Here is a 19,501-nt window from a genome sequence, read left to right as displayed (position 1 = left end):
TTTTCTCTTTCTGAATTCAAGAAAAAGAAAAGAAACGAAAAAGAGAAAAAAGAAAAGGAAGAAAAAGGAAATCGTTTGAAACTTTGAAAAGGTGAATACACTGTATCAGACTAAAATAAAATGTTGGAAGTAAAACAGAATTTGAAAAAATTTACACAGAAGTAAAAAATGTAGTAAAAAAACAAAGAAAAATATTGTTAGTAAAAATTGAAAATAAAAATGAATTTTTCTCTTTCTGTATTCAAGAAAAAGAAGTGAAAAAGAAGAAAAAAGAAAGAAAATGGGATAGATGGACTTTCTACCAGATTGAAATAGAACTGAAATTACTTTGTTTTCCCCCTAGAAGTCAGACTAGGAAGCGCTTTATGGTCCATAAACTCAGCAGGCGGTGAGACGTGTGTTCTTGAAGAGCGAGGTTGGCCCGGTTGGGCGGGGCTCAGTGTAACAGCTCCGCTCTCCACTAGATGGCGCTGCTAGCCTCCTGGGGTGGGTTCTTGTGGCGCTCGTAGGTGCGTATGCGCATGCGCGGGAGCAGTGAAATGGCGCCACCCAGCTACCCGGTCTGTTCTCCCCATCAGCAGTCGCGCACCCGTCCTCTGTCTTCAGCTCTCGTCCGCTCCCCGCTTCTTCCCTCTCCGTGACCAGGCCCCAGGCAGTCGCTCTCTCCCGAGTTTTGTCTCAGACACGGCTGTTTTCCCCGGCCCCTTACTTTGGAAGGGCTGCAGCTTCGGCCCCTTCCGCCCCTCTGCGGGAGGGTCTCCCCGGGCAACGGCCAACGCCGGCCGCACCCAGGAAAGTTCGCCAAACCGTGCTGCTGCCGGAGCCCAGAGACCTGCGGCCGGGTGCCAGCCGCCCCAGAAAAAGTTCGCGATCTAGCGCAGCAGCAGCCTTTCAGGGATTATGGAAAGTCGCAACACGCATCTGGCACCAGGCTTCACCCTTAACGACCTTGTTCCAGCACCAGCGATCGGGCTGTTCTCTGGGCTCTGCTGGGCCCAGGTGGCCTCACAGCCTCTACGGGAAGTCCTTCCAGCCGTGGAACCGCTTCTCCCCGTGTGGCCCGAGAACCTCCCGGACCCCGCTCTGCTCCTGGGGATTCGCCCTTCCCTCCAGAGCACCCACCGCCAGGTATCGAGCTGGCGAGTTGCAGCCTTTTCGCTCCCCCTGTTTACAGTCTTAATGGAATTTAAACCCTCTTCTTTCTCCTTTCTCCCTTTTTAGTTCAGTCCCTGCGGCTGTTTCCAATTTTCCACTTTCTCTCCAGCTGCTTTTGGGGAGGGGTGCTTTTCCCGTATTCTCCCCCCGACCCTTGACTCCGTCCTCTCTCTGCCTGCAAAAGCACCTCCCTTCCCGTGGCTTCTTGCTCCCCAAGTTCGCCTCTCTGCACCGCGTACCTGCTGAATTCTGTGGCTCAGGTTGTGCAGATTGCCGTGTTAGTCCTCCAGTCCGTTTTCTAGGTGTGTAGGATGGTTTAGTGTTGGTCTGGCTGTATTTCACGGACGGAGACACACAAAATCTTCCATGCTGTTCTGCCATCTTGGCTCCTCCCCTCCCTAATTTTATTTTTTAAAGATTGTTATGTGTTTATTTGAATATGTTGTGCAGACAGTGTGAGTCACAAATTTAAAACTTTTGTGCATCAAAGGACATTACCACGTCAATACAAGGCAGGCAACTCAGACAACGAGAAAAAATATTTGCAAATCATATATCTGATAAGGGCCTAGTATTCAGATTACATAAACAACACTTACAATTCAACAAGAAGAAGAAAAATAGCCATATTTTTTAAAAAGAGCAGAGGATTTGAATAGATTTTTCTTCAAACAGGATATACAAATGGCCAATAAACACACGAAAAGGTGTACCACATCAGTGATCAGAGGGAAATGCAAATCCAAACAATGGTAAGATACCACTTCATACCCACCAGGATGGCTGTCATCAAAAAGACAGACAAAAAACAAACGTTGGCAAGGAACGATTACAATTGGAACCTTCAAACATTGCCAGTCGAAATATAAAATGGTGCGGGAGCTTTGGAAAACAGACCGGCAGTTCCTCTAGAAGTTAAACGTAGAGTTGCCATAGGACCTAGCAGTTTCACTCTTAGATTATATCCAAGAGAATTGAAAACATATATCCACACAAAAATGTCTATACAAATATTCAATACAGCTTTATTTATCATATCCCAAAGGGCAAACAACCCATCAACTGATGAATGGATAAGCAAATTGCACCGTATCCTTAAAATGGAATACTATTCAGTCATAAAACAGGATAAAGCACTGATTTTTCAAGAATGCTTCATGTTTCAGGGGTGCCTGGGTGGCTCAGTCGGTTAAGGTTCCAACTCTTCATCTCAGCTCAGGTCATGATCTCTAGGTTCTGTGACTTCAAAGTCCCTCGTTTGAGCCCTGCATCCATCGCATCCATCGGTCTCTGGGCTAACAGCAGGGAGCCTGCTTCCGATTCTGTCTCTCTCTCTCTCTCTGCCCCTCCCCACCCCACTCTCTCTCAAAATTTAAAAAAAAAAAAAAAAAAAGAATGCTTCATGCTTCAATATGAATAATGCTTCAAGACTGAAACTGGAAAACATTACGTGAGGTGAAAAACGCCAGACACAAAAGACCACGTATTGTAAGATTTCATTTGTGATAATTACCCTGAATAGGTGAATCAGATCCATAAGACCGAAAGCAGGTTAGTGGTTTCCAGAGAAGAGGGAACGAGGTTTCCTTTTGGGATGATGAAAATTGTATGGAAGTCCATAGTTGGTGATGGTTGCACAACTCTGTAAATAGGCTAAAAATCACTGAAATTCAGTACACTTTTTAAAAAGCGAATTTTATGGTGTGTGGATTATACATTAATTTTTTAAACTGCAAAGACAAACTAATCTCTATCCCAGAATTACCTACTCTGAGCACAGCATACAATGAAATGAGTGGTAAGTACACTCCAAAATATCGTGATTGAAAGGGCAAGTTTCAGGGGTGCCGAGTGGCTCAGTCAGTTAAACATCTGCCTTCGGCTTAGGCCATGATCTCGCAACTCGTGAGTTTGAGCCCCACATTGGGCTCTGTGCTGAGAGCATGGGGCCTGCCTGGGATTCTCTCTCTCCTCTCTCTGCCTCTGCCCCACTTGTGCTCTCTCTCTCAGAATGAAAAAATAAACTTTAAAAAAAAGAAAAAGAGGGGCGCCTGGGTGGCGCAGTCGGTTGGGCGTCCGACTTCAGCCAGGTCACGATCTCACGGTCCGTGAGTTCGAGCCCCGCGTCAGGCTCTGGGCTGATGGCTCGGAGCCTGGAGCCTGTTTCCGATTCTGTGTCTCCCTCTCTCTCTGCCCCTCCCCCGTTCATGCTCTGTCTCTCTCTGTCCCAAAAATAAATAAACGTTGAAAAAAAATTAAAAAAAAAAGAAAAAGAAAAAGAAAGGGCAAGTTTCAAGGGTGAGTCTGAAAAGAAAGCCCTGTGAATTCATTCCTTTGGTCTGAGGAGTGATTTCTGATACCTGTCAAAATGGCAAACCAATATAGGCTGCTGTTTCCTTCTTCAAAAAAATCAACTTTGGAGAAACTATTTAAAAACAACAAAAGGATGGGGCGCCTGGGTGGCTCCATCGGTTGAGCGTCCGACTTTGGCTCTGATCATGATCTCAAGATTTGTGGGTTTGAGCCCTGTGTTGGGCTCTGTGCTGACAGCTCAGAGCTTGGAGCCTGCTTCGGATTCTGTGTTTCCCTCTGTCTCTGTCCCTCCCCCAGTCATGCTCTGTCTCTCTCTGTCTCAAAGATAAATAAACATTAAAAAAGAAAATTACAAAAAAATAAATAAAAACAAAAAAAGGAAAGTATGGCTTCCATAAGCTAAGAAAAATGCAAACCAACAACAAAATGTTAGAAAAACTAGCTGGTTGTGGGAATACTGGTGATTTAGCCTGGGCGGTGGCAGCTGAAAATGACACTAAGAGGTCAGGATGGGGAGAGATCTTAAGTTCTCCTCTTCTTTCTTCCCCAAAATGGCTCCCCTGCTTAGCCAGAGAAGTCTCAGGTCATGGGTGTCTGAGGGCACCACATGTCCTTGCTGGGCTGAGGAGTTGATATACATTAATGTATGTGTATGCCTACATCCATATATAATGCATACATATGTCCTTAATATAGGCACATATATACACGTATTTTTATATATCATGAATCTCTTAATTGCATTTTTCAGATTTCGCTGCGTATATGCATAGTGAGAGGGAGGAAACTCTACGTGCCAAACAGCAGAACACATCTTTTTCTGCACATTTTGGGGTACATGTGGAAAAAATATCAAAAAAGTAGACCATAAATTAGGCCATAAAAGAGACCTCAATAAATTCCAGAGGAACAGGATCACATATGCCATATTGATCATGTTCTTCAGCTATAATGCAATAAAATTACAATTTAATACCAGAGGATGACCACAAAAATGCCATATGTCTGGAACATGAAATATTAAGAAATAACCTATAGTTGTAAAGGAAACAAAAAAAGAAATAAAGACATTCTTAGAACTCAATGATAGTAAAAAAAAAAAAAAAAAAAAAAAGATAGTGAAAACATTTGTCCATAATGTTGATGGTCTGGTGAAGAATACTTCTGCTGAATATTTCTGCCACAACTGGAGTTGTGCTCACGTGGCATATCCCACAGTCTGGAATCTCTCACTGAAGGATGAAGTTGCATGGATTTTAATGGAGTCCACAGTTTAATGGAGTATTTGGATTTTTAAGGAGACCAGACTCTGATGCATATGGTCCAATCATTAAAAGTTTGCTTTCTTCTCCTGAAAATCAATAATTTTCTACCTTTGATGAAGAAAGAGCTCAATGATGTGTTGTTGGGAATAATCTTAATACCACATCGAAATGCTTGACACAACACGAAGAAATACAGCCCATGCCAACAGCAAGGAAACAGGAGACAGGAATTCGCACTCAGCTCCTACTCAAGTGGAAATGGAAACTTCCAGAACAAGTGTGACATGTTGGGTGAGCCAAGGATGGGGCACTGGAAAGAGACTTCCCTGAGGGATCTGCCCATAACTTCTGGTCTTCCTCCTAGCTGAGCATTCGTAACTATGTGAGCTGCTACATGCTTGCTGCCATTCTCAAGGACTCTTAATGAGGAATTTAGTATACGAAGTGGGCAAATGTTGTTTTTCCCCAGCAGACATTAACGCCCCACTTCTCTGATAACCGCATTCTAAATTCACCTTGGAAAATGACCCCCTTCTTGCTCTCAGGCTGTGCAGTGCAGGTGGATGCCAACCTAAATTTGGAGGATGGGTACAAGTCCAGGCCTGTCCAGGGATTTCAGCATTTCCTGGGCACAGTGATTGGTTTATACCCAGGAAGATGGATTTGTAATCAATCCATCCTTTGGGAGATTTTCACAGGGTTTTTGCTGAGAGAGCCACTCTGTCCTTTTGAGAGCATAGGCAATAAGGTATGTAAGTCTGGAGCAGGCTGGGGTTATCTTTGCTGCCACATGGACAGAAGGCCTAGAATGGAAGGAAAAAATAAGAACCAAAAACAGGGACGGTGGGACCCAAGAGATGAAAAGAGACATGTTCTTGATGACATCATTCGGGTGCCTAGATCCAGCCATGCGTAAAATTAGCAGTATCTCTGAAGTTTCTGGTTATCTAAGCCAATAGGTTCTTTTTTTTTTTTAATTTTTTTTACATTTATTTATTTTTCAGAGACAGAGAGAGACAGAGTGCAAGCGAGGGAGGAGCAGAGAGCGAGGGAGACACAGAATCCAAAGCAGGCTCCAGGCTCTGAGCTGTCAGCACAGAGCCAGACTCGAGGCTCAAACTCATGGACTGTGAGATCCTGACCTGAGCTGAAGATGGACGTTCAACCGACTGAGGCACCCTGGTGCCCCATGAGCCAGTAAGTTCTTTTTTAAAATTACGCTAATTTGATATTTATCACTTCAAGGGAAAGAACACTGGCAAGTATAGCAACTAATAAAAAATAAGAAACAAAACCAATTGGATTCGGAGCCATACTTTTGGCTCAACTGATCCATCATCAACAATGTCCAACTATGGACACCTTCTTAAAAGAGAAGAAATGGCATATCCTAGTCACTCATATAAACAACTATTATTCTTTATTTAAAAATATGTTTTATTTTGTTTACAAAGAACTACAAGGGATTTTAAAATATGTTGAATTTTATTTTATTTTTATTTATTTAAATAATCCCTATACCCAACGGGAGGCTTGAACTCATGACTCTGAGATCAAGAGTCACATGCTCCTCTGACTGAGCCAGCCAGGCGCACCAAATATGTTGAATTTTAAAATAAATTTGGAGAGCTGCGTGTACCCCAAAACCCCATTTTATACTCCACTGAGGTCACCAGTTTGAGAAACTCTGACTCAGCTTTATCCCTCCTTCCCAGCCTTCCTTCCACAGTGGATTTACAACCATCTCGTTCTATATGGAAGTATGTCTTCTGACTGTTCTTTAGAAGCCTGTTGAAAACATTTTACCTGGACAGGGAAACGAGGAGACCTTCACTTATGTAAACATATTGGCTCTTTCGTTGGCTTCTGGGCACATTTTTTGGGTGCTCTTTAGAGCTGCCGTCTTAAAATTGGCGTGCTTAAAATCACATGCTCTCTGCTCCACTGAGAAGGGCGTTATAAGGAAAAGAATAGAGGATTTAGAAAAGGAACAGCGCACATGTGTATTAAATTCTGAGCATATTTGCATGCACGAGTGATTTGCAACAAGGAAAACCATATTGCGCATCAATATTTACGTTAAAAGAGCAAACTACAGGGGCGCCTGGGTGGCGCAGTCGGTTAAGCGTCCGACTTCAGCCAGGTCATGATTTCGCGGTCCATGAGTTCGAGCCCCGCGTCGGGCTCTGGGCTGATGGCTCAGAGCCTGGAGCCTGTTTCCGATTCTGTGTCTCCCTCTATCTGCCCCTCCCCCGTTCATGCTCTGTCTCTCTCTGTCCCAAAAATAAATAAACGTTGAAAAAAAAATTAAAAAAAAAAAAAAGAGCAAACTACCATACAACCAAATGAGGATTTCAAACCTCTCCTTGCTGTCAGCTCCCTCATTTGCACTTGAAAAGAGCTATCAGTCAAGATTGGGTTTTTTTGTTTGTTTGTTTCTTGGTTTTTTTTTTTTGTTACTGGAGAGATGATTCTCTTGGAAGGCTATGTTTTTTCTTTTTTTAAGCTACAACATGCTTCACAACTTAAAAGTGTGTTCATCTTCTTAAAATCACATGGGCTTCATTTTTCAAGCCTTGAGTTAAAGGGATATCGCCCTGGATAAAAATACATCCACGGGGGGAAAGGGTGATTTGCAATTCAGAAATGCTAGTCTAATGCATTTGGTGGCGGTGTAAGTTGGGACTGACATAGGAATCTAATTTAAAGTTTTAGAAACCGTAACTGTTTTGGTTAAAGTAATGCGAAGATGAGTCCGTTTTCTGACAGCTCAGCAGGCCTCCCAAGCTGTGATTGTCAAAATGATAGACACTGACAAAGAAAATCAATTCTATGTCACAGTGAAACCTATTGCTGAGGTTTTTCATTAAAAAAACTGCAAGTGAAGCCCAGGCAGGACTCTTGGGCATATCTATAAGGTGTGAAAAGCAGCAGAAGAGGTATCTGAATCAAACTGAATTTAAAGATTTCTTTTCCAAGAGAGGCCCCCATTCAACCACCTTAACACTTTCTAGAACATTGCATGTCTTCTGCGCCAACCCCAAGGGTAAGACATCTAACAATTCATTAGTAGAATTGCCATGTTCTTCCTTTTCCTTTGCTTTAACAGCAAACACCAGATGCTTAGAGCCTGGAGCCTGCTTCTGATTCTGTGTCTCCCTCTCTTCTGCCCCGTCCCCCACTCCGGCTCTGTCTCTCTCAAAAGTAAATAAACATTAAAAAAAAAAAAAAAAAAAAAAGACTCCCTGGTTAGTACTCCTGCTGAATGGCCGCTGCTCTGTGCCTAAGTCACATCTGCCACTCTCTGAGCTCCCTAACGTGGTGCAGCAGTGATCGTCCCTGCTTTCAGTTGTCTTGGAAATGACGAGTAACTGAGGAATCCCTGCCTCCCCCCATCACTGTGGGGCTGGTGCTTTCCCATTTCCCACCCAGATTCCTACTGGTGTCCCACGTTGTGAAGCGATGCCTTACACCCCAGCCCTGTTCCCCACGATGGGCATGGACCGAGGTCTCTCTATCAGGCATCATCTACATCGCCTTCCCTCCTCCCACCCTTTCCCCATACCCCAGCCCTAAGCCAAGGAAGCAGTTTGTAACTCTCCCATTTCAGGGCTCTGTAAAATAATATGGTGATGTGGTATAGTGGAAGGGCGATGGCTTTTGAAGTTTCACCCAATATTGTGACTTTAGGCTACCTAACCGCGGTTCTCGCTTTGCAAGGTCGTTGTGAGGACTCAGGAAAAGAGGATTATAAGGCTTCTGGAACCTGGTGGTACTTGGAACGGAAGGTCGGTTTCATAAGCACCGTGTATGCGCGCGCGCGTATTAGGGGCAGAAATGACACCAACTGGACCGTTTGTTTTCACTTCTATCCCTCGGACGGTCACTGACTGCGGAGCGGGCTTGACTCGGTCCCTCCTAACCTGCTCCCTTTGCCAGGCTGGACTGCACAACATGTGGGAGAACGCGCCTCCTTGTGGCCGGCCAGAGAGTTGCGGTTACTTGCCTTGTCTTGCATCAGTACTTTTTTTTTTTTTTAAGATGCAAAGTCACTTTCCTGACCCAGGTGCTGAGAGGGGTGTTAGGAGCGCGGTGAGGTCACAGGAGTTGACCTGGGGAAGTTGCCTTCAAGGAGTTACGGTAACCAAGGTAACCAACGTTGGTTGGTTGGCCGGTGGGGGATGAAGGATACATTGTTATGCTGAGGTTGTTTTTCCCACTAGCAAAGCATTAACTTTAAGACAGTTGGGAGTTCCCAGGGATGTCAGACTGTACCAGTCTGGAGTATTTATCAATGGGCTGCAGATTGTAAGGGGATTTGATTTTATGTACATTTTCTTTTGCCTTTGTTCTCCACATCAGCCTGTGGAGGGGGACATCCAGGACTTTAGCAACTCCTGGACAAACTGGGACACGGTCCCCACTAGGTTTATCTCGCTCTGTTGCTGAGCTGAGACCAGGTCTCTACAGGGGTTAAATCACAACGCTGGCGGTTTAAATGGGAACAAGGATTGAGAAAAGTCTGGAGAATGGCACAATTTCCCTAAAGGTCAGGTGTAATCAGGGTACCAGCTCAGAGACTGGGGGCAGGGTGGGCCACGTTGGGAGAAGGAACTCACAAAGAACAAAGTTCCTCCCATTGTGTCTACACAGCGACGTTCTGGACTCTGTGATCTGGCTTTGTCTCTAATCTTTCTAGGACTGGTCTTCATCAAAGAAAGCCTTTTGCAGATTTATGAGCTATGGGGTAATTGTTTTCCTTTTGGCAAGACAATTTAAGGGAAGTTTCTGTCTCCATTATTACATCCCACAGAGCCAAAATGAGAAACTTCAAGTTGTCCTTTTCATCCACCAGCGCTGTGCCAACTTAAACATTACAAACAAATCACAAATTAATATCCCCTAACTAATCACTAGAAGTGGAGAGAATAATTATGGTTTAGTCATGCAGTGTAGAACAGAAGCAGAGAAAGGCACCATGTGCCGTGAAAATTGGAAGGAACACCATGGAAGGTAACCTCAAGCACCTGGACTGGAAATGGGCCAGGACCACACGGTTCACACACCGCTCAGGCACAGGTGTTCCGGTGAATGAACCAGAGCGACCTCCCAACCTTTTAAGTCACTTATCAAATTACCCAAATTCTACTCCTGTTGGTCCTTGGAGGTTGCCTTTGCAAAGACTTGCTCGGTTCAGTCCTGCCCAGTGAATCAAAGCCCATCAGATGAAAGAGGAAAAGGACCAGGGTGTTGACTCCAAGACTTCCAGTCCCCTTTCTGTTGTACCGCTGCTAATGCAACTCTCTGGGTTTATTATTACACAACAGCGGTTTCCAACTGGGGATCATTTTGCTTTTCCCCTCCCCCCACCGGGGGGGGGGCATTTGCTAATGTCTGGAGACACTGTGGTTGTCACCACTTGGTGAGTACTACTGGCATCTAGGGGGTGGGGCCAGGGATGCTGCTGAATACCTCCAAGGACAGGAAGCTCCCAGGACAAGGAAGTATCCATTCCCAAGTGTCCAGGTCCAGAGAGCCTCCAAGATGGCATAGCTCTGTCAGGCTCTTCTGCTTTCCTTTTTCTCCAACCAGAGGAAGAACAACTGATGTGTATGTTCACGTTGCTGCCATGGGAACAGCATCCACACTTTCCCAGGAACGTTCAACAAAAACAGAATAGAGGGGCGCCTGGGCGGCTCATTCGGTTAAGCATCCGACGCTTGATTTTAGCTCAGGTCATGATCTCACGGTTCATGAGTTCGAGCCCCGCGTGGGGCTCAGAGCCTGCTTGGGATGCTCTGTCACCCTCTCTCACTGCCCCTCCCTGTTTGTGTACTCTCTCTCTCTCTCTCTCTCTCGAAAATAAACATTTAAACGAACAAACAAAACCAGAATAGAGAATATAGGGTGATGTTAAAACCCTGATACTTTCATCAATTTACTGAGCGCAACGGAAAGAACTGAGCTAACTCCATTGCAAATTGGTACAGCTCAGGGAATAGGTCAAGGGTTCAAAGCTAGGATCATAGGTTTGTGGTCAAATCCAGAGGACTGCCAACACCATCCAAAAGAAAGGTAGAAAGACAGGAATAAAGTATTGTGGAAACTCAATGTGTAGCCACATATCATATAATTGTAGTATTAATTCAGTTTTTACGCATGGCCAACGGGGAAATTTACAAGATGCATGTGATAGTGCCAGAAAATAAGAAAGTGCTCACATAAATAAAAAATACAACAATGGGGGTGGGGGGCGCCTGGGTGGCTCAGTCGGTGAAGTGTCCAACTTCAGCTCAGGACATGATCTAATGGTTTGTGGGTTCAAGCCACAGAAGTGGCAGGTTCTGTGCTGACAGCTCAGAGCCTGGAGCCTGCTTTGGATTCCATCTGTCTATCTGTCTGTCTCTGTCTCTGTCTCTCAAAAATAAATAAACATTTTAAAGTAATTAAATACCATGATGGGGACATGTCAGAGGGACACATGAGCCAGCTGCAGGAGCTCCTCCCAGTGGCCAAAGCTGGAACATCCTGAACAACAGAAAAACGAGATAGTGTGGGATTATAAACCAAAGTATAAAATAACTAGCCATGAAGCCGTAATACCATAACTAAGTGAGGAAGAATAACTAAATCTATTCTGGGTTGGAGGATAAGAAAACTCATATTTTATTTTTCGAAGCTGTCTGTTAGAGGCGTGCTAGCATCTACACTCTGGAGGCAGAGGGACTTCCTCTTCTCTCTGCCACTTCCAGCTTAGTCAACTTGGGCAAGTTGCTCGTCTTTCTAAAGGCTCATTTTTTTTTTTTTTTTGCATAAGCAAAATGGAGATAGTAAGGGTATCTACCTCATTATCGTGTGAGTCTCTTACCTTGGTGCCAGCACAATTCAGGAATTTAAGAACTTTTCTTTCCTCCTCTGTATTATTTGCCAGTTGGCATCTCCTTCTTGCCTCTAACCTGTGAGGTCAGTCAGGGTGGGGACTGGGTCCCTCATCCCCAAAACATTCATCACATCACCACATCCATCACAGTGGTTTCAAAGAAGGCTCTGTTGAACAAATGAATGAACCAGTGAATGGAGGCATGTGTAGATGTGATCAGAACTGCAGCCACACTGGCTGAAGGCCACAGTGTCAATAGAATGGGAATCTTGGTTTCAAGCAATGGGGACAGGGAAGGTGGGGAGTCAGCAGGTGGGGTAAGACCTTCAGACTTTGGATCTGACTGTGTTTGGCAATTCTCTTGACTGTTTCTGTCTTGGAGGGAGGCATGCAAGTTACCGAGGCCCTGCCAATCCGACTCTTGGAGATGCAGAGTCTGTGAGCACTTCCTCCTGTGAGTAGCAGGTGACCTGGGAGAGCTTACTATCACAAAGGAGCTCCACAAGAAGCAGGACTTATATAAGACACAATCATTAAAGGATATCGTTCTATGGGGTGTCCAACATACCAGTTGTATGCTAGCCGGTAGAACGTACAACTCTTGATCTCGGGGTGGTGAGTTAGAGCCCCATGTTGTGGGTAGAGTTTACTTTAAAAAAAAAAAAAAGGACCTTGTTTGGGAAGTATTGAATCTACTTTGAGCCAATTACCTTTCAGTGCCAAAAGCACACCAATAAGAACTCTGTTGTGTTTGGATTTTATAAATATATCCGTATATGTGCACACATACAATTTCTTAATACAAACAAGTTACACTGTGGATTTGTGGATTTGTGTATGTTTTTGAAATATATGTTAGATCCTAGGATTATTATAGGCTCTACCAGTAAAGTTTTTATTCTTTGATTATGTCCTTTCAAATGTGTTCTGACTTCAATAAGATCATACTTATTCCTGTGATTTTAGTCCTAAAGGAACTTTCCTTGGATAACAAGGGTGCATTTTCCAGTTCTTTCGATAGCCACAGAAGATAGCTATTGCATCCAGTTTAATCGCCTCATGATTTTCATGAATTAATGCTGCGTGTACTTGTGTGGACTCGCTCGATTTTCTGGATGTGTAAACAGTAACAAAAGTGGGCTTCACTTAAAATGGCAAAGCAGGGTAGCTACCAATGCCAAATTTGCCAAAGGAGTCCTTAATTCTCTGTTTGTCTGTACAGACCCAGCAAGACGTTGTCAGAGCTGGCTCAGGGTGTGATTGGTGAGTCTGCTTGAAATTCCAGACTTTCCATCACAGAGTGCTGGATGTGATAAATGGGCTGGGGTCTGATGGTTAATGACTGCTCTCAAGGACAGCTAGAGTATCCTTCAGGCTGAATTACAGTGAACTACCAAGAACCTGCTACATACTCAAAAGCTTTCTGCAAAAGCTATACATATTCAAGGGTGGCTTTTTTTTTTTTTTTTTTCCTCCAAACACAGAGATTTTCTATTCCCTTCTTTTCTAACCCCATCCTGGACCCTCCTCCCAGTATTCTGACAACCGTATCAGGCAAGCTGCTCATCGGTTTTCCAGCCAAACGCACCCCTTGGCATTTTAAATAAAGATGTCTGTATGATTTAGTTAAGAGGGTAAAAATTATGTACTGTGGAAGGTGCCTAAAAAGTGGTTTAGAAATTGAGATGTAAGATGTCCTTAATGCAAATGTTCTCTCTATTTTTCCTGGCAAATAATGTCTTCATTAATGCTTGCCACTAGCTGGTGCTAGGGCACCACTGAGCAAGCGTGCAATTTCATTGAATCCGTCCACCAGGATTAGTCACCCTAGGTGGGTCGTTCCTCTTTGTTTAACATCACGCCCTTATGTCATTTCCACTCTCTGGCTAATCAACATGTAGGAAAGCAGTTCTCCAATCTTCCCACCCCACAGCTGCACTTTACAAACATCGAGGAAATTTCCTTTTGAATGAGATGAGCTTTCAAAACACCGGGATTTTCTCATTTTATTGTCACGTCCAACACATAAAGTTATTTTGATTGTTCTTCAATCTTATAATATACAGGGTGCATCTGGGGGACCAGAGATTTTAAAGACAGAGGCATCCTAATAAAGATATGAATCCCCAAATTTATATTGTTCAAGTCCTCCTTAAGGGAAGCAACAGGGCTAGATAGCCAGAACTCTCTTTTTATTTTACAGTTTTACATTGGATCATTTATATATACGTTGAAAGACTCTGCCTTATAGAGGTTTGAAAGCCTCTCTATAAATGTGGGGTCTTTCAACTACTGGAAAAACAATGCAGAAGTTCACATCCTGCTATTTGTTGGTTACTTCTGTTATCCTCAACCAGTAAAGAATAGCAAATTCTATGACAAAAAAAAAAAAAAGAAAAAAAAAGAAAAAAGAAAAAGCACAGAAGAAAAGTTTCATCTATTGATAAAAATATGCTGACAATTCCATTTCTGGTTAAGTTTTATGTAACTATCATCTTTCAAAATACTTAGGAAATTTGCACAAATTGAGTTTCATTTTATTATACTATCATCATTATACATTTTGCTTTTAAAAGCCATTAAATTTTTAAAAAAGTGGGGAGGGGGCACCTGGGTGGCTCAGTCGGTTAAATGTCCGACTTCAGCTCAGATCATGATCTCGTAGTTTGTGGGTTTGAGCCCCACATTGGGCTCTGTGCTGACAACTCAGAGCCTGGAGCTTGCTTCGGATTCCGTGTCGCCTTCTCTCTCTGCCCCTCCCCTGCTTGAGCTCGCTCACGTTCTCTCTCTCTTAAAAATAAATACACATTAAAAAAAATAAATAAGTAAAAGTCATCGAAATAGTTAGAAATACCATTATTTGCAATTCTCTGAATTAATTGCTCTAAAGTGATCAGCTCTGGCATTTCTGACGGTAACATGGAGTGCTCCTCCCCGCTGTGGAGATCAAGGACAGGATGTGTTCTCAAAGGTTTGTGACACATGTGAGCCACTCTGTTTGTCAACAGCAAATGTGAAAGTCTCCTATCCCCGTTCTGTCTGGTATATAATATTGCACCACAAGTTTAGAGGAAGTGGACAGCTTGGCCAGCAAGCAGAGTTTATTCTTCCTGGCGTCCTGTGTCACATGTGTTGGGCTGTTGTTGAGGTAGGAGGGTGGGTAGTGTGGTTAGAAAACCTAAAACAGCAGGCTGAATGAAGGTGTCGGCTATTTCCCAGCGTACTGACTTGTAACTTTTAAAGTAGTGTCGAGTTTTAGCCTCAGCGACAAGGTGCTGGAAATATGAAATAAATTATTATCTTTCTTTAACTAAGGCTATCCAATGAACCAGAACAGCCATCATTTCCACTAACTGTGTTAAAACCACAACAATCACAATTCCATCTGGAAAATAATCTGTCGCTCACACAGTATGTCAAGATGATTTCCAAGAGTGGCTGGCTGGCTCAGTAAGAGGAGCATGTGACTCTTGATCTCGGGATCGTGAGTTCAAGCCCCATCTTGGGGGTAGAGGCTGCTTAAAAAAAAAAAGAAAAGAAAGAAAAAAGATGATTTCCAAATGGACCAAAGATCTACATTTTACTTTTTTTTTTTTAATTTTTTTTTTTAACGTTTATTTATTTTTGAGACAGAGAGAGACAGAGCATGAGCGGGGGAGGGGCAGAGAGAGAGGGAGACACAGAATCTGAAGCAGGCTCCAGGCTCTGAGCTGTCAGCACAGAGCCCGACGCGGGGCTCGAACTCGCAGACCGCGAGATCGTGACCTGAGCTGAAGTCGGATGCTCAACCGACTGAGCCACCCAGGCGCCCCAAAGATCTACATTTTATAAATGAAATTATATAAGCACTGGAGAAAAAGTAGGCAAATTCCTTTGTAACGTAGGAGTGGAGAAAAACCTTAGTCATTATGACTTGAAATTCAGAAGCAATAGAAAAAAGAGATTGTGAATTTAACTCCCCCAAATAAAACAAAACACATCGAAGACCTTTTAAATGGTGAAACTACTAGACGCAAAGGCAAAAGACAATAAAGACGGGAATGATTTGCAACTTATAGAGAAGGGATTTATAGACAGCGCCTCTAAAAGTCAAGAAGAAAAAGTGATTTTTTTTAATGGATGAAAGTTACAAACAGTTCATAGAAAATGAGAAGCAAATGGTTTTTAAAAAGAAGATAAAGATGCTCAACGTCACTCAGAATAGGGGAAACGAGGAAACCTCACCGAGGGGTTATTCCTCACCTATCAGAGTTACACACATTTAAAACTTTGACACGAAATGCCATCGGTGAGACTGCGGAGGAAACAGGAATCCTCATACATCATAGGTAGGAGTACAGAATAACATAAGCCCTGTGGAGGAGGATTTGGCAATATCTAGCAAAACCCCGTATGCATTTATCCTTCGAAGGAACAATCCCATTTCTAGGAAACTATCCCAGCGATTCATCCGCAAACAAGCAAAACACAGAACGACATGTGAATTTACTCATACATATTCAGTTACTCATGACAACATTATTTGCAATGGTAAAACACTGGAAACAGCACAAATAGCCCTCAGTAGGGAAATGGTTGAATAAAGTATGAAAAATCCACACAATGGAGCACTGTGTGTCGTATAAAGGAATGTGGACTATCTCTGTATTCTTAAATGGGGTGATATGCAGGATATATTGGTAAAAGAAAAGGCCATCCACAAAACACTGCATGTAGCACACCACCTTTTCAGTAAAGGAGGGGAGGAAATACTAATGCGAACACACACACACACACACACACACACACACTTATATTTCCAAAAGGAAACACAAGAAGGATAAACTAGTGGGGAAAATATTGGGAGGAAGAGGGAGAGCATATGAGGCAAAACAGAAATAGAAATGAGACTTCTCTGAATAAATCTAGCTATAAAGCTTTGACTTGGGAATCGGGAAATATTTTACATATTCCAAAAAGAAAATTAAATCAAAAGTCAGGGAAAAAAAGCATTTCCTTAAAATTCGAAAACAAATCCAAACAAGTACTGAATTATATATGAAACTGATGTACCACTAAGATCACTAAGATAAAGAGCTATTTCAAGTTAACTTTGGTAGGCAGCATTTGGACTGCACATCATTAGAATATTCTGAGGCTAAAAAGAACTGTGAAGAAAATTTGAACTTCAACAGTCTTTTATGAGTCTCAATATTGACATTTTGAAGTTATTATATGTGTATGGTAGATTAATAAGTCATTACAGCAATAAAATTATTGCTAGAAATCAAGATTTTTTTTAGTATAATGGAAAAGACACTTCTGTTATAAACAAAATTAAAGAATTTAAGTGTAAACCCAATGATGTTAAACTTGAAGCGGAAATATCACTACAAATACTTCAGGCTTTTTGCTTTTGAAAAACAGTGAAAGATGTGTTTTCTAAATCAGTTAACAGAGGCAATAACAGCTCAGTAGCAATGAATATACCATTCCCCACTGAAACAAACAAGGCTTTTTAGAGAAATAGCTAAAGCTAAATTGGAGGCAGGAAGTGTATGAGCTGGTCCTGGGGGCTCTGGTGCCAGAAAGCAAGGAAGCAAAGACGAATGGGGTCATGTCAAAAAGCCACCTTGTGGGGCTACCATGGTCTAAGATGGGACAATTTGAGCTTCAGAAAGAATAATGATTGCAACTGATCAACACATAACAAATGTATGAGATCCTGAGTTCACAGTGATAATCAGAAGAAGGGAGAGGGATGGCAACAGTAACTCAAAACATTCATCGGGCTCTATTGAAGCAACTATTGGAAGCTAGAACACCAACTCTTTTACGGACCGAATGTTTGTATCCCCGCCAAATTCAAATGCTAAAACCCCAACTCTCCAGTGTGAAGGTGTTCAGAGGTGGGACCTTTGGAGCTTTCTCTCTGTCTCTGCACCACATGAGGACACAGCAGGAAGGTGGCAGTCTCCAAGCCAGGAGGAGGGCTCTCACCGGACACTGAATCTGCTGACAACTTGATCTTGGACACCCCAGCCTCCAGAATTGTGAAAAATAAATGCTTACTGTTGAAGGCACCCAGTGTGTGGTATCTTGCTACAGCAGCCTCAGCTAAGACGAACTCTCTACTCTGAGAAGTGGTAATGCAAGGGAAAGAATTAAGCTTTCCTTCTGCTTGTTCCGTGTGAACTGTATTTCTACGTTACTAAATAGTTCTAGTTGATGAAGAGAAGTTCTTCTTTACAAGAAAATTCCAGCTAATAAATGTGATAGAATAAAAATGGTAGAAAGATCACCACTTTTCAATTCCTAATTAAATAAGTGGTCCAGATGCAAAACCTAATGGTGATGGTTGACAGGGACATTTACAACGAGAGATCGGACTGTCCCACCTGAACCCACTGGCGTGTCCAGCATCACTGTAGGTAGGACAACCGGATTATGTACCTGCTGATGAGATACATAGAAACTACAATAGAAAGTACCACTGTGAGGTATTCTTGCCAAAGAATTCCCAAAACCTCTAAACCTAGCTTTTAGTTTATAGAACAAACAAGGGACAAACACCAAGTTAAATATCTCCAGAAGAAAACTAACAAACACGTGCAGAATGTAGGACACCCTGTAGAAAAACAGATGCAGTTTCTAAAATAAGTCAAGAGCATAAGGTGCTCTTGGAAATAGGGTGGAAGGAACAGGGATTGGGGGAATGTCCCGGATTATAAAAAAGACTTGAGAGCCATAATAATCTTCAAATGTAATGAGTGGAAAATTAGAGTATACACTGACTAATCGTTCTTATTAAGGAATTTTTAACTTCAGTTAAATGAGGTGATGCTATTGTGGGAAATGCCCTGATATTTTAGAAAGATCTACAGAAGTATTTCAAGGTAAAATGACATGGTGGTAAGGCTATGCTTTTAATTAGCGATGGGGGAAAAAAGACAGGAAGGAAGGGAAGGAGAGAGGGGAAGAATGGTTAGATAAAGCAAGTATGACAAAATAAAAATGTTGAAATCGCTAATGCAGAGAAATGGGTCCGTGGGGGTTAATTATTCAATTCACTGCATTTTTGCGGGAAAAAAATGTTCATAATAAAATGTAAAAGACAAAACAATAATCATTGCGCACTTTGCCAAAAAGATTTCAGATGATCAGTGTATCACCTAGGATAGACCTTCTGGTCATGAGTTTCCTGCACCCGGGTGCTGACAGTGACCTTCCCAGGTAGTCCAGAGAAGAGAGATATGCAACGATGGGGTGACAGGTGCTCCAAGAGTCCCTCGTGAGCTGCTGTGTCTTCACTGTCCCCTTAAGAAACATTTTATTTTGAAAGCTTTCTTTCTTGGAGCGCCTGGGTGGCTCAGTCGGTTGAGCGTCCGACTTCAGCTCAGGTCATGATCTCATGGTTTATGGGTTCAAGGCCCGCGTCGGGCTCTGTGCTGACAGCTCAGAGCCCGGAGCCTGCTTCAGATTCTGTGTCTCCCTCTCTCTCTGCCCCTCCCCCGCTCATGCTCTGTCTCTGTCTCTGTCAAAAATAAATAAACATTAAAAAAAAAAAAAGGAAACCTTTCTTTCCTTTATTACTGATCAGGCTGATTCAAACAGTCCATTTAGCAAAAGTGCCCGACAGGTCCGAAACATACCGTATGAAACCAAATGATGTGGCTCATTCATTCCCAGAAGGGAATAGCTCTTTAGAATAGGCACAGAAAAGAACAAATGTTTTTATGATCTGGACTTAAAAAAAAGTTAATGTAAGGAAGAGCGGGAACATACTGGATTGGGAAGAAGAAGAGCTGGGTTGTGCCAGTAAAGGACTGTAGGGTATTTGGCAAGTTGCTTAACAAGAATAAGATAGTGTCCAGGGGATCCCCAGTTCTGGGCTTCTAGGAGCACGTAG

The 19,501-nt window shown here is 42.8% G+C and overlaps 1 long non-coding RNA gene across 1 annotated transcript in view; it reads left to right on the top strand.

Moving 5' to 3' along the window:
• Positions 1-357: 357 nt before the first annotated feature.
• Positions 358-19,501, top strand: part of LOC147577790 (uncharacterized) — a 34,870-nt gene continuing 15,726 nt past the window's right edge. Inside the window, exons 1-2 of the long non-coding RNA XR_015254483.1 lie at positions 358-1,128; positions 5,738-5,930. This is a non-coding gene — a long non-coding RNA (uncharacterized LOC147577790). The remainder of the gene's footprint in view (positions 1,129-5,737; positions 5,931-19,501) is intronic.

Source organism: Puma concolor, chromosome C1 (genome assembly GCF_028749965.1).
Source record: "Puma concolor isolate L17-30 chromosome C1, mPumCon1.1.hap2, whole genome shotgun sequence".
NCBI classification, from domain to species: domain Eukaryota; kingdom Metazoa; phylum Chordata; class Mammalia; order Carnivora; family Felidae; genus Puma; species Puma concolor.
Note: the sequence above shows the minus strand (reverse complement) of the source record. Positions and strands in the feature narration are given on the sequence as shown.